Source organism: Schistocerca cancellata, chromosome 9, assembly GCF_023864275.1.
Source record: "Schistocerca cancellata isolate TAMUIC-IGC-003103 chromosome 9, iqSchCanc2.1, whole genome shotgun sequence".
Taxonomy (NCBI): domain Eukaryota; kingdom Metazoa; phylum Arthropoda; class Insecta; order Orthoptera; family Acrididae; genus Schistocerca; species Schistocerca cancellata.
In genome coordinates, this window is record NC_064634.1 from 388,426,188 (window position 1) to 388,443,257 (window position 17,070).

A 17,070-nucleotide genomic window follows, 5' to 3' on the forward strand; every position below is an offset into this window, starting at 1 on the left:
CTGAACTCGAATCTAATATGCTACTGTCTAAAAATCCCGAGTCTGCACTGATTTCATTTAACTAACACATCCTGAAACCTGTCTTTATTGGCTATGTCCTGTTTAATGTCACTAGTTGAAGCTAGTAGGTTTAGCATATTTATTTCACTGTTCTGAGCATGATTCTTTTTTTGGAAAGTTGTTCGTAAATTATCAGTGCAAGAAAAAACTGGTAAAATGTTCACACAACACTGCACTGAGAAAATACAAAAATAAATATTTTAATTGGTTATTATTGCCCTGGATTGGATAGGTGGCATCAACTTTGGTAATAATGCTTCAACCTTTTACAACCATGTATGTCCATAGTGTTGTGTCATTCCAAAACTTCTCCACATGTACTATGTCGAACTATATCTAATTTAAAATCATTCCACTTTGCAACACAATTATATGCTTTTTGATCACCTGAAACATAAACACTGTCAAAAATCCAAATGTACAATTATCCTGGTCGCAATGGCACTACTTTAACGACCTCCTTGACATCTCTCCTTCCTTCCCACCAGACAATATGCAATCCAGCTCGCACCCAGTTAACATTGTTCCAAAGTATGTCAGTAAAGATATAGTCATACTAAGATCAAAATATAGAACATTAAATCCAAAATAATTTACAGAAAATGAAATTCCCTCAACAGCTCAATAGAACAATTAAGATAACATATATTCACATAAACAAAATTTATCTTTTTATAGTGCAGTAATTTTATGAAATTTGATTTTTAAATCATAGGGGTTAATTGTGTAAGCATGGCATACACTACTATACAGCCAGAGCTTAAAACATTCCAAATAAGATTGAAAAAAGGATAAGATTGTATATTTGAGAATATACATGGTCCAAATGGCTTACTGCATGTTACAAACCGCACAGCAGTTTACGCCGGAATGACAACCAACCAGCTGTCAACCAGAGTGAATGGTCATCACCAAACTGTTGCCATAAATAAGGTGGACCACCCAGTGGCACAATTTGCAGCAGAGCACAACATGTGAGATTTCAATGGCTGCTTCATCCCATCCCATCTGGATCCTCCCCATCACTGCCAGCTTTTCTGAACTGTGCAGATGGGAGCTATTTTTACAGCACATCCTTCGCCGCCAAAGACTCTATGGCCAAACCTAAAATAACTTGTTGTGCATGTTTCTCCCATGAGCTCAAAAAATAAACTTCATTCCAGAAGCTAGCAAATTTCTGTATCTTTCGTTTGTGTACCTACTGATGCAACACTTCTGCCTTTTGGTGAGTCATCTCCTGTATTCCTACATAATTCAATACATTATCAGTTTGAAGAAAGTCAGGACACATAGTGGATATTGACAAATAGCAAGTATGCTCATAGTCCTTTTTCAGCAAATCTCAAAACTATTTGACTGTTCTCTGCAATTCTCCTTGCAACCAAACATGCCAGGTGGCTCTGAGTTCTAAAAACTTTCTGATATCATTATATCATTGTTGTATAATGTTTCTTTCTCATGTTACCACCAGTATCAGAAACTATTAAAATGATATACAGAAAGCATTCACACATATCTGAAAATTATCTGCATGACAACAAAGTAACATGTATAAATCTCAAACAACCTAAACTCTTGTCGGATGATTCCATTGTAGGTAGTAGGTTCCTATTATAAAGTGGTAACAATAGTAAATTTGGTGATCAATCAACACAGCTTTTCAATATTTTTATGTTTTTTTAGTAATAAAGAAGGCATTCTTTTCTCCAAGCCTCTCCTTTTTATGAAAATAATGTGAGTTGCCCTCCACTTGTATCCCAGATCATATCCTTGATGCAGTCTTGGCTTTCAGGCATCTCTTTTGCATTGTTTCAAGAATTACATGACTCTACTATTGTTATGTTTGTGTTTTAAGTACATTTCCTGTGTAGACTGCTGTCTGAAACTTCTTGCTCTATTTAAACCAATGGGTTGTGAATTTTCCAGGTTTCACTAGATTGCAGGCCAGTTTTCCTCAGAATGTTTGAAGAATCTGCTGTCTTCATCATGTTCATGAATCACTCATATATCATACATTCAATGAGCTGAGAAGAGAAACTGATAATTCCCTGTTTTACCAGAATCAAATAACCTTTCCAGACATCTTTATTGCAATTTCATTTGTCATTAATTAATTCAATCATACATACACTGAATCTGGAAGTGGACAATGTGACTTTGCAGTCAGAGTCATCAGAAAGGGGTAATGACCCTATCTCATGGTTATCTCGCAGTCAAGACAGCAAGAGATGGAAACAGACACAAACATCAACACCTGAGTTTGGTCAATAACATGTAGGTACCATAGTGGGTGAGAGGTTGTTTAACAATCCAGGATCTTGCTCTTTTGTTAGCAAAACAACAGCAACACTGTTTCAGTTTGTTGCCCGACAATCCCACCATGTAGCATGAGCATTAAGATCACTGCAAATCAGGTAAGGTGACTGAGATTACAAGATATGTTTGTACCATACATCATTTGATATGCATTTTCACAGTGGACAGCAATATGACATGTTTGATAATGAGCCAAATGGTGATGTGATACCATTAGGCAGAGTGGTGGTCATACTATACACAATGTGACATAGCAAGATGGATTCTTCCCATCTGTTATGTTTTTCTATTCTCATAATTAACATTTTTTCCTATTTTTTGTCTTATTTTCCACACACTGACCTCTTGGCACATAACAATACAATACAATACTCCATCTGAACAGGACTCACATCCAGCCATCCTGATTTAGGTTTTCAAAGATTTCCCTAAATCGCTCCAGGCAAATGCCGGGATGGTTCCTTTGAAAGGGCACGGCCATCTCCCTTCTCCATCCTTCCTTATTCCGATGAGACCAATGACCTTGCTGTCTGGTCTCCTCCCCAAAATAACCCAACCCCCAACCCTGGACTCACAAGGCCCAGTGGTTCCAACTGACTGCTGTGTCATCCTCAGCTGATGGGCATTGCTGGACGTGGGTATAGAGGGGCATGTGGTCAGCAGACTGTTGTCAGTTTTAGGGACCAGAACCAATACTTCTAGATCAAGTAGCACCCTTATTGGCCTCACAAAGTTGGCATTAGCATGTAACACATACTTAAAAATCTCAATCTCTTAGTTAGGCTCAGTTTCACTTGCACTTATTATTCAAACTCTCATTTTGATTGTACTGACTCCAGGAATACCATTAGTATGGCTACAGAATATGTTAATTAAAAGTTACAGCTAATTGAAGTCAACACTGTAGTTTGATATGTGAAAAACTTTGTGAGCTAAGGAGCATAATTCCATATAATGGCCCATACTAATAAAAAGTAAATCATTTTGGCTCCCATGTAAAGAATTTGAAATTATCTAAAACAAACTATCTTCCAAAATAATTAAACTTGTAGTTCAGAGCCATCACCATTTTCCTCTGCAGATATTGTCTGAGCCACTGTTAGATTCTCAACTCTGACCTACTTTTATTACCTTAATTTTTCTGTACAATGTGATGTGCAACATTCATTCATTAACTCACTGATTATTAATTTCATGTACTCCAACATTCTGATGACTTAAAGTGTGAGTGTGGATGTGGGTTATGTTGGCTTATTCCCCCAAACCACTTTCCACTTCTTTACGAGATGACTTACTTCGAATTTGCAGCCATTCTTCTTTAGTGAATAGCCAGCTGCTGGAAATCCTCTTGACTTCTTCTCTGTCAAATAATGCTAGGTACAGGAATTTTTAGACACTTTCTGCTTATGAAATTAGTAGGCATACAAACTTTACTTTTCTTCAGCTAACAATGTATTTGACCTCCATACACAATAAAAATTTCACTTTCCACATGTAACTTCCTGCAAGTCTCTCATACAGCTGGACATTAGAAACAAATTGAGTTTCAGTTAAAAGAAAGTTGACTTGGATACCATGACATTTCTTAACACGACTCATAAAATGAGTCTTGCCTCTAACAAGATTGCGTCAAGAGTATACAGGAGTACTTTTTCAACTGTATTTGTTTTAATAACGATAGTCAATCTCACAATAAGCACAGAGCTGCATATAAACTCCATGGTTCTTCCTTACACACTCACTAAAACATCTATGGATTGAACGACAGGTATTTGTCGGAGCCATCCGACTGCCGCATTTACTATCTACCCGCGACTGATTTTAAATCTGCACACACAAACATGTGACGTGCAGTGGTAGGATTCTACAATTCCACACTCATATCCAGAATATCATGTTTTCGAGATGGTAGAACGATGAGTGGTTCTAGAATTTACACAGAGATTGTCGAATCACACTACTTTGTGCTAATTTGCAGTACAGCATTCATACATATAAACATGGGGATTCATATTTTGCTATAAGCATAGTATCTACATATTTTTCTAAATTTCTGACCAGCAACATTTTCAATAAGCCAAAATCAAATCAACAGCTCCAAGTACAAATATCGTGGCCAAACTGAATTATGATGTTCACCAGAATTTTTACTTCAGTATTTTTCTCCTGTATAAAAATCATGTCTTTAGCACTGCAACTTTAGCAGCAATACCAATCTTCAGGATGTCATAAGTCATCTAAGGAACTCTCTCACTGATGAATAGAACTCCAAGTTCTGTTACAACGTTCTTCGTGGGAAAATGGTAGCACAATTAAAATCACAATTGTAGTTACAATGTTTGTACAGGAAAAGTTTCTGATTACAAGTGTGTGCTATTTAGCTTCCTTACTATTAATTTGGAAGCAGTGCCATCGAAGGTTGGTTGTTGTCAATAATAGCTGACCTCATTGTAGACATGATCATCAGTATGAGTATAACCAGTGATCTTGCCTAGAATAGTGATTGATAAAAAGGTGTGCAAATGGGTTCCAAGTTTGCTATGTTTATAGTTTGTAGCAGTAAGTAAGTTCTTAAGTGATCACATACACAAGTCAGACATTAAAAATGCAGAATGCAATGCAACATACTCCTCCCTGGAAACAGTTAGAACTCAATGGTACTCAAATAATGAAAGGAAGACCCATAAAAGGAGAAGGAATCATCCTCATATATAGTAAATAGAGCAAAGGAATTCCTCAACTGAGGTTGAGCACACTAGGGCTGTAAGAGTGCTGAAATTCAAGCTAGATTAATGAACCTTGAATGCAATCCCAACCTATGCTGACTGAAATGCCATAATAAGTTAACCTAAGAAAACAGGCAGGATATATCTGAACAGTTTTCCCATACTGGAGATCACAAGCAGACAGTCGGAATTCATCTGTTGGCATATCAAAAATTTTAGCAGGTGCAGATCTGAAATGTGACTGAATCAAGAGAAAAATTTCAAAATTATATTCTGTTAACAGCTGATGTGAATAACGTTAAGATGTGACAGAAAATGTTTCTGCATACTCTCTATTACAGATATGTGGGTAAGAACTGCCATGATAAAACTGGGAGCAGATGGAATTTAATTGTTTGATATGAGAGGAAAACTTGAAATAAAGAAGTCAGTGCAAGAGCATATAAATGGCTTCCTTTGTGTAGAGTCACATTACACAAGGAAAGAAACATGCAGAAAATATAAGTACCTTGATGCCAAACTGAGCATAACAAAGAAGCACAAAATGTAATGAGGATGGTATCTTGCACTGTTAGCTGCAACAGGCAGAACACATGCTTTGTTGGTGCTGCTTATTTTAGTGATTTTGACCAAGATGAACTCATGCTGCAGTGTTCTTCTGCAGCATTCTTGTGCATAAGTGTGCACAGAGTCAGCTAAGTGAAAAATCTGTGTAATGTGTAGGTTTGTTTATAAATTAAAGTTGACTTTGGAATTTGCCTTTGTGTGAGACCATGTGTATAAGATTCTTGAGTGTCACATACGATGGTTGGAACTTTAATAATGGCAACTATTCTTTACATTTCATTTTGTATTACCATTTATCATTGCAGCTATGGCAGCAATTCATTAATTCTTCCTTCATCAAACAGGATCTAATAACCCGTTAGGGCTAAACAGAGATATCGAAAAAATCCCATTTCACCCATACTTTACTTTCAAGGATTCTATCATATTTGTATTAATAACATCGTTATTAATGATATGAATATAATAGAGGGAAACATTACACGTGGGAAAAATATATCTAAAAAGAAAGATGATGAGACTTACCAAACAAAAGCGCTGGCAGGTAGATAGACACACAAACAAACACAAACATACACACAAAATACTAGCTTTCGCAACCAACGGTTGCCTCGTCAGGAAAGAGGGAAGGAGAGGGAAAGACAAAAGGATATGGGTTTTAAGGGAGAGGGTAAGGAGTCATTCCAATCCCGGGAGCGGAAAGACTTACCTTAGGGGGAAAAAAGGACATGTATACACTCGCACACACACACACATATCCATCCGCATATACACAGACACAAGCAGACATTTGTAAAGGCAAAGAGTTTGGGCAGAGATGTCAGTCGGGGCGGAAGTACAGAGGCAAAGATGATGTTGAAAGACAGGTGAGGTACGAGCGGCGGCAAATTGAAATCAGAAGTTAGTGGAGATTGAGGCCTGGCGGATAGCGAGAAGAGAGGATATGCTGAAGGGCAAGTTCCCATCTCCGGAGTTCTGACAGGCTGGTGTTAGTGGGAAGTATCCAGATAACCCGGACGGTGTAACACTGTGCCAAGATGTGCTGGCCATGCACCAAGGCATGTTTAGCCAGAGGGTGATCCTCATTACCAACAAACACTGTCTGCCTGTGTCCATTCATGCGAATGGACAGTTTGTTGCTGGTCATTCCCACATAGAAGGCTTCACAGTGTAGGCAGGTCAGTTGGTAAATCACGTGGGTGCTTTCACACGTGGCTCTGCCTTTGATCGTGTACACCTTCCGGGTTACAGGACTGGAATAGGTGGTGGTGGGAGGGTGCATGGGACAGGTTTTACACCGGGGGCGGTTACAGGGGTAGGAGCCAGAGGTAGGGAAGGTGGTTTGGGGATTTCATAGGGATGAACTAAGAGGTTACGAAGGTTAGGTGGACGGCGGAAAGACACTCTTGGTGGAGTGGGGAGGATTTCATGAAGGATGAATCTCATTTCAGGGCAGGATTTGAGGAAGTCGTATCCCTGCTGGAGAGCCACATTCAGAATCTGATCCAGTCCCGGAAAGTATCCTGTCACAAGTGGGGCACTTTTGGGGTTCTTCTGTGGAAGGTTCCGGGTTTGAGGAGATGAGGAAGTGGCTCTGGTTATTTGCTTCTGTACTAGGTCGGGAGGGTAGTTACGTGATGCAAAAGCTGTTTTCAGGTTGTTGGTGTACTGGTTCAAGGATTCCGGACTGGAGCAGATTCGTTTGCCACGAAGACCTAGGCTGTAGGGAAGGGACCGTTTGATATGGAATGGGTGGCAGCTGTCATAATGGAGGTACTGTTGCTTGTTGGTGGGTTTGATGTGGACAGATGTGTGAAGCTGGCCATTGGACAGGTGGAGGTCAACGTCAAGGAAAGTGAGGGCTGCTCCAGTCTGGAATCCTTGAACCAGTACACCAACAACCTGAAAACAGCTTTTGCATCACGTAACTACCCTCCCGACCTAGTACAGAAGCAAATAACCAGAGCCACTTCCTCATCTCCTCAAACCCGGAACCTTCCACAGAAAAACCCCAAAAGTGCCCCACTTGTGACAGGATACTTTCCGGGACTGGATCAGATTCTGAATGTGGCTCTCCAGCAGGGATACGACTTCCTCAAATCCTGCCCTGAAATGAGATCCATCCTTCATGAAATCCTCCCCACTCCACCAAGAATGTCTTTCCACCGTCCACCTAACCTTCGTAACCTCTTAGTTCATCCCTATGAAATCCCCAAACCACCTTCCCTACCCTCTGGCTCCTACCCCTGTAACCGCCCCCGGTGTAAAACCTGTCCCATGCACCCTCCCACCACCACCTATTCCAGTCCTGTAACCCGGAAGGTGTACACGATCAAAGGCAGAGCCACGTGTGAAAGCACCCACGTGATTTACCAACTGACCTGCCTACACCGTGAAGCGTTCTATGTGGGAATGACCTGCAACAAACTGTCCATTCGCATGAATGGACACAAGCAGACAGTGTTTGTTGGTAATGAGGATCACCCTGTGGCTAAACATGCCTTGTTGCACGGCCAGCACATCTTGGCACAGTGTTACACCGGCCGGGTTATCTGGATACTTCCCACTAACACCAACCTGTCGGAACTCCGGAGATGGGAACTTGCCCTTCAGCATATCCTCTCTTCTCGCTATTCGCCAGGCCTCAATCTCCGCTAATTTCTGATTTCAATTTGCCGCCGCTCATACCTCACCTGTCTTTCATCATCATCTTTGCCTCTGTACTTCCGCCCCGACTGACATCTCTGCCCAAACTCTTTGCCTTTACAAATGTCTGCTTGTGTCTGTGTATATGCGGATGGATATGTGCGTGTGTGCGAGTGTATACATGTCCTTTTTTCCCCCTAAGTTAAGTCTTTCCGCTCCCGGGATTGGAATGACTCCTTACCCTCTCCCTTAAAACCCATATCCTTTTGTCTTTCCCTCTCCTTCCCTCTTTCCTGACGAGGCAACCGTTGGTTGCGAAAGCTAGTATTTTGTGTGTATGTTTGTGTTTGTTTGTGTGTCTATCGACCTGCCAGTGCTTTTGTTTGGTAAGTCTCATCATCTTTCTTTTTAGATATATAACATCGTTATTAATTATATAATGTTTAATTAATCCTTACCTTCTAGGAGACCCAGATAATTTTGTACCCACTAATCCATTAGCAACACCAGTCCATATTCAACCAGAATGATATTTCTTATTTGCATATGCAATTCTACCATCAATTCCTAACAAGTTAGGAGGTGTTATTGCACTATTCTTATCAACTAGAATCTTAATAATTTTACCATTCTATAATAAAACACCATTCCGAGGTGTCCAATTTCATCCTATTAATCAGATTCTATTCTGAATCATAGTAGTTGTCGTATGTTTATTAACATGAACTGGTTAACGACCAGTTGAAGAGCCTTACATCATAACAGGGCAAATGTTAACAATTATCTACTTTACATACTTCTTAATTAATGTCCATGTTGTAATTACCTCATGTTGTAATTACCTCAAAACGTTTTAGGAAACTAGTAGTATTTACAATAGGTTTTTGTGTTGCAGTAATACAAATCTTGTTTTGTGTATTTGTTTCAATTCTTAAAGGAAATTAGCAACATTTCAGCTCAAGAGATTAAAAGATAATCAGCAGGCTTAATTTAAAGTTATTTGTTCATTGCCTTATAGCACATTGCTCAAGCCAAATTGCAGCCCCACTGTGAATGCTGTTCTCAAACATGGGATGATTTCATAAGCAGCTGGAGATCACCCTGACTACTGTCAAATGATTGGCAGCTACTGTGAATCAGTGTGTTGGAAGAGCTCCTGCAAGCCGTGTAACCTGTGATACTTGTACCAGGGGTACCTCACATACTATCCTCTCCCATGGATCCTGTCTCCTCTGCAGAAAGTACAGGACCTGTCAGTCATCCACTTGACAGTGAGTGGCATGTTTATGGTAGATATAGGCATCCTGTACAAGGTGGACGGGGACCAGGGAGGACTCAGGATGTTGTACCAATTCCCCTAATCAACAAGTTTGAAGTATTGTCTTTCACTGAAACTGAGCCAGTGGTACTCATTTTAGTTGTTTTGGAAAACCTGTTTTGTCCAGCATCGAGGGAAGAGGCAAAATATTAATCATCGGCAGTTCAAATTATGGTACCATTTAGGGAATTGGTAGCAAAGGACAGGAAAGGACACCAGGTGCATTCAGTGTGTATGCCTAGGGGCCTCATTGAACACACTGAAGAGGCCATTACAGCAGCCATTGAGGGAACAAGGTGCAACCAACTATATAGATTGTGGCACAGTGGAACAAATGATGCCTGTTGTCTGGGCTCCGAGGTCATTCTTGGGTCATTTCAGTGACTGGTGGGGAACATTGAGAAGACCAGCCTTGTGCATGGAGTTTCAACAAAGCTCCCAATTTGCAGTATTGTCCCCAGAATTGAGTGTGACCCTTCATTTCTGAGTTGAGCGGTAGGACTGAACCAGAAACTTTGAAAGTTCCATGAGAAGCTAAGCTGTGGTTTCCTGGACTTGTGCCACTAGGTTGAGGACTATGGGGTCCCCCTAAATGAGTAAGATGCGTACTACACATCAGAGGCTGCTATTAAGGTAGCTGACTATGTGCAGGTTGCACACAAGGGCTTTTTAGGTGAGGTGACTTTGCATCCAATCCAGATAATGAAAATTGTAAAAAATCCACAAGTATCAGTGTCAGATCAAAAGAAATGCCTCTTACAGGTGAGAGTATTAGAATCCTAATGGTAAACTTCCAAAGCATTAGCAACAAAGTGGCAGAGTTTGAAGCACTCATGAAAAGCAGTGAAGCTCACTTAATACTAGGTACAGAAAGCTGGTTGAAACCTGAGACTAATAGCAGTGAGATTTTTGGGGAAAATTTAAGTGTGCATCAAAAGGATAGGCAAATTGAAAATGGAGATGGTATATTTGCCACAGTAGGCAAGAAACTTAAATCCACCATGGTAGAAGTTGAAGCTCCATGTGAGATTGTTTGGGTAAGATACAATATCAGAGGTGGGTGTAAAATGATAGTTAGATCCTTCTGTTGCCCCCAGACTCATCTCCTGATATAACCAAAAACTTTAGAGACAACCTCAGTTCACTTGCAAGTTCCCCAATCGTACAGTAATAACCAGTGGATACTTTAATCATCCAACAATTAATGGGAAAACTGCAGTTTCTTAGTAGTGGCCATGATAAGACATACTGTGGAACTTTACTAAATAACTCCTCTAAAAACTACCTCGAACAGATAGTTAGAACTCCACCCACGTTAGAAATATATTGATCTAATGACAACTAATAGACCTGACATCTTTGAGGATGTCCACATCAAAACTGGTATCAGTGACAATTATGTAGTTGCAGCAACAGTGATTACCAAAGTACAAAGGGCAACTAAAACAAGCAAAAATAAATATATGTTCAGTAAACTATACAAAAAATCAGTAGTGTCATATCTCAAAGAGGAACCTGAATCTTTTAGCACAGGGCATGAGCATGTAATGAAACTCTGGCTCAAGTTTAAAAGAATAGTTGACCACGCACTGGATAGATATGTAGCCAGTAGAGCAGCTCATAATTGGAAGGAACCTCCTTGGTATACAGACACTGTAAAGAAACCTCTAAAGAAACAGAGATGACTGCATAATAGTTGTTGTTGTGTACATAGTTCTGCATAGTCAGTGCATACACAACTTTCCCACTAGAGCGTGCCCCACTAAGCACAACAGCGCAGGCGCAGCGCTCATCCATCTCCGCACTACAAGATGGCGCTGCCATAGAGACAGACCAAATTCTGCTTCCGCCAATCCGCGTATTAATATGTAACACAGTCAATGAGATTGCTGCTAACGTAGAACCTTTTCTCCTCGCGGATCACACTCGCGCAGTGATACATGAATGCGCGAGGTATTATAACGAGGGTACAGACCTCCAATTAGTCAGTCTGCATTAGTCTGTACCAGTCTGTATGAGTTCTACATTTGCCTGTACCAGTCTATAGTCAAGTTTAAGTCTGCGCCTAATAAGATTATCATATACCTGTACATAGCCATGAAGATAATAAGATTATCATATACCTGTACATAGCCATGAAGATAAATGTATAGACACTTTTGTCAAGTATCAGAGATATATGTGAGAATAAGATTAACGTACCAATACCAAAGGAACTTCAGACTGTCAATTTTGGTCCCCGTCAATCTGCTACTCTAAGAGTGCAAGTGGCAGTTCTATCGTCTGACCTAACGGCAGAAGATTAACGTGCCACGATAAGACCACTAGACACATTGCTGACACTCGCCTACTTCATTAGAGCGACAAGTCAAATAATCTGATGGTGTGTGTACTGAAGGTCTTACAGTACGCTCACCACAGTTGTAAAACAAAGCCTAGGACTAAAGACAGAGAGATGCTTATGGAAAGAGTCTGTCAAGAGAGCAATAAGTGATGCCTTCTGTAGCAGAATATTGTCAAGTGATCCTTCACAGAACCCAAAGAAATTCTGGCTGCATGTGAAACCTGTTAGTGGGACAAAAGTTAATGTCCATTCCCTACTGAATGAGTCAGGAACTGAAATTGAGGGTAGAAAAGCAAAAGCTGAAATTCATAATTCTGTTTTCAAATGTTCCTTTACAAAGAAAAACCCAGGAAAAATGCCACAATTTAATCCTTGTGCCACTGAAAAGATGAATGAATAAGTATCAGGGCCAGTGGTGCTGAGAAACAACTGAAATCATTAAAACTGTGCAAAGCTCCAGGCCCAAGTGAAATCGTAATAGATTGTATACTGAATTTGTGGCTGAGTTAGCCTCTCTTCTAACTATAATCTGCCATAGATCCTTTGAACAAAAAACTGTGCCCAGTTCTTGGAAGAAAGCACATGTCACATCTGTCTACAAGAATGGTAGTAGAAGTGATTCACAAATCTACTGTCCAATATCCCTGATGTCAATTTGTTGTAGAATCTTAGAAGATATTCTGAGCTCAAACATAATGAGGTACCTTGAACAGAATAACCTCAATGCCGAATAACATGGATTCCAAAAGCATCAATCACGTGAAACCAAACTCGCACTTCTCTCACAACATATTGAAAGCTTTGGATCAAGGTAAGCAGGTAGCTGAGTAAATGATTTCTGAAAAGGATTTAACTCAGTACCACACCTATGCTTATTGTCAAAAGTATGATCATATGAGGTATGAAGTAAAATTTGTTACTGGACTGAGAACTTTTTGGCAGGAAGGTTGCAACATGTTCTCTTGGATGGAGAGTCATAGTCAGATGCAGAAGTAGCTTTTGGTGTGCGCCAGGGAAATGTGTTGGGACCCTTGCTGTTCATGCTCTATATTAATGATCTTGCAGACAATATTAAGAGTAAAAGCAGGCTTTTTGCAGATGGTGCAGCTATCTGTAACAAAGTACTATCTGAAAGAAGCTGCATAAATATTCAGTCAGGTCTTGATAAGATTTCAAAGTGATGCAGAGATTGACAACTTGCTTTAAATGCTCAGAAATGTAAAATTGTTCACTTTAAAGAATGAATAAATGTAGTATCCTATGACTATAATATCAATGAGTCACTGTTGGAATCAGCCAACTCATACAAATACCTGGGTGTAATACTCTGTAGGGATATTAAATGAAATGAAACCACACACTCAGTCATGGATAAAGCACATGGTGGACTTCAGTTTATTGGTATAATAATGGGGATGTGCAATCTGTCTACAAAGGAGATTGCTTACGAGTCACGTGTGTGACCTGTTCAAGGATATTGCCCCAGTGTGTGGGACCCATACTAAGGAGGACTGACAGGAGATACTGAACATATACAGAGACGGGCTGCATAAATTGTCACTGAAAGAACTGAACTGGAAGACTCTTGAAGATAAACGTAAACTATCCCAAGAAAGCCTATTAAAAAGATTTCAAGAATCAGCTTTAAATGATTCACTACCATCTCTTATGTATCACTCACATAAGGATTGATGAGATAAGATTAGAATAATTATTCCATGCACAGAGGCATTCAAACAATCATTCTTCCCGCACTTCATATGTGATTGGAATGGGAAGAAACCCTAATAACTAGTATGATGAGATGTAACCTCTGCCGTGCACCTCATGGTGGTTTGCAGAGTATTGATGTAAATGTAGCAAAGCATATAACATTGGCTTGGGCAACTCAGTCAGATTACATGAAATAATGTCTATTCTTAACAAAATTAAACACCTGGTAATTCGAAATTATCCCAGCTGGAACTACCCTGGTTATCCTGGATCTAACCAACAGAATGTACGGCCAGTTGTAATGTTGCAGAATTGGATGCATTTTAAGGAAAGCTGTTATTCTGAAAATATCAAAGTACCCGATACTATCTTACAAGTTTACACGAAGTGGTGCAAACACCTGTATGCATTGTAACATTATAAATTAAATATACGGATGTAATTAGATTACCTGGAATGCACGATGTAATATGAATGGTTCAAATGGCTCTAAGCACTATGGGACTTAACATCTGAGGTCATCAGTCCCCTAGCTTAGAACTACTTAAACCTAACTAACCTACAGACATCACACACATCCATGCCCGAGGCAGGATTCGAACCTGTGACAATAGCAGCAGCGTGGTTCCGTACTGAAGCACCTAGAACTGCTCAGCCGCAGCAGCTGGCACAATATGATAAAAATGAGATGTAATATAGCTGTTGTCCAAAAATCTATACATCAAATATAAACAAATGTTATAACCTCTACTTACAAAATTCGTACATAGAACCTGATTGTAATTAATCCTCAGCTAAGTGTAAACACACAGGATTCATGTTAGCATCAAAATCAAACCTGTATTTAAGAAGTTATTAAGATTTCTAAATCAAACATTATTGTAAAAAGGTATTTCATGTAATTTGGCAATGATAACAGTAATATTTCAACATGTTAACTTTCTTAGAAAGATTGTAACGAACTGTAAAACTAAATTCTGTAACTTGTTTTAGAGAACCGATCAATTGTTAATTGTAAACTTCAAAATTTCTGTTTAAAACAATGAATGCTTTCATATTTCAATTGTTAAAAGCTATATAAGCAACAGTGGCAACAGCCGATCAAAGTTAGTTTTGAGTCAGTAATGTTTGAGTTTAGTTCACTGTCAGTGTCAACTTTTTGCTCCAAATAAACAAGCTATCAAGTACATTTACATGTTGACCACATCATTTACTAAATTTGATTGACCTGATGTGTTGACAGTATGAAAAGCTCACTTTGCATGAAGATGATGAGTATGAAACTCATTGAAATGATGCAACAAGACGCCACTGCTCAGCTGATCATCCTAGAAGATTTTATCATTGAAGTGCCCAAGCTCTCTTTCAGGTGGAGATAAACAGCAGGAAGGGATCTACACCTCAACACAAACTTCGAGAAACATTAAGTAAGTTACTGGTAGACACAACAGGTTGCTACATTTTACCATCTACTAACATTCACAGAATGTCCTCAAGAAAGAAATGGCAGTTAACTAGTCCTCCAAGATATACAAGCACAATGGGGACTTGTAAGCTCACTGCATCAGATGTCTATCACTGGCTTTTGCCACTTCGCTCCTTGTGGCTGCTAGTATGCAACGCGGCTTCTATAAGCTTATGACTGAGTCTGAACTGATTGGCTCTAGTCACCCTATTGGGTCACTGCTTTCTACTACATATATTACTCTTGCTCTTCTATTATGCAGTAAGACAAATTATGCAGGCATATTGACTGTCATTGTACTTTATTTGTCTCCAACTCAACTAATGTCAACACTTCCATTGAGCCTAGAGATTTCCTACTTTGTCTCATTATGTCTTAATACCTGACTTAAATGTATGCTTTTTCAAAGATGATCCTTCCAGCCTCTATTAAGTCTTCAACACTGAAATGGCAGACAGTGGATAGCCCATTGCAACTGATATTATCAAACTGCTAAAGAATGTTTTTCATTGAAAATCTCAGCAATGGCTGTTTTTTAACTTGGTCTCTTTAAAGTAGTAGTGAAACAGGTTGACCATGAGATCACAATCCCAATTCATTATTCAAGCATTAAGTCAAAGAGAATGAACAGGTCAAGATTTCTTTTTATTTTTTACACGAAAATGAAAGGGAGTGCTCCTCAACATACAAATTTAACAGACTTTGAAGATGATGAGTCTTTCAGACACTTTAGAACATATAAAAATCATTGTACCTCATAAATTACAATGCAGTCAATACCTACCAAACAAATAGCCGTCATGGGGTAACCATATAACTCAAAAATTTATATAAATACACTGTTTTCTATTTTAAAATTAATTCTACAGAGTAATACATGTTATGAAGTAGCACAGTAAAGCAATGGCTTCCTGAGCTCCTTTCATATCTAGTAATTTTTAAACTCTGAAAACTGCATTTTTTTAGTTCCACCTCTCTTCAGTAAAATGCAATACTTGCAAATGTGTGTGCTATAATTAGTTACTTCGTGGTCACTGATTTTGGTGTTAAGTTTATCACTAATCTCATTTCTGCTACTACACATCATTTACACCTTTTTTCTCAGTCCATATTCTGTACTCATTACATGTTCATTCCATTCAAATATCTAGGTGTAATAATGCACAGCAATATGAAATGGAACAAGCATGTAAGGATCGTAGTAAGGTAGGTGAATGCTCTACTTCAGTTTACTAGGAGAATTTTAGGGAAGTGTGGTCCATCTCTTAAGGAGACCGAACATAGAACACTAGTGTGACCCATTCTTGAGTACTGCTGAGTTTTGGATCCCACCAGATTGGATTAAAGGATGAACTGAAGCAATTCGGAGATGGGCTACTAGATTTTTCACCGTTAGGTCCGATCAACACACGAGTATTTTAAGGAGATGCTTCATGAACTCAAGTGGGAATCCCTGGAGGGAAGACGACTGCACTCCTGTGTACCATGACTATTTGAATACCATCACCCTTTAGATCGGGAACCACCTGTACCTTCTACTTGTGACGTCAGCATGTAACTCTTCTTCACATTCATTGAGAATTACAATGTCATCACTGAAATCCTTTCACTCAAACTTAAATCCCACTCTTTCATTTGCATCATTTCTTCTTCAATGTATAGATTGAATAGTAGAAGTGAAAGACTGCATCCCTGTCTTCCCCGCTTTCCGGTCCAAGCACTTTGTTCTTGGGCTTCAATTTTTATTGATCCTTCTTGGTTCTTGCACATATTGTACAGTATATTACCAATCTTTCACTATAGCTAACACCTATTTTCCTGAGAATTTCTAGCATCTTGCACCATTTTAAATTGTCGAAAGCTTTTTATAGGTGGACGGATCCTATGACAGTGTCTTATTTTTCTTCAGTCTTGC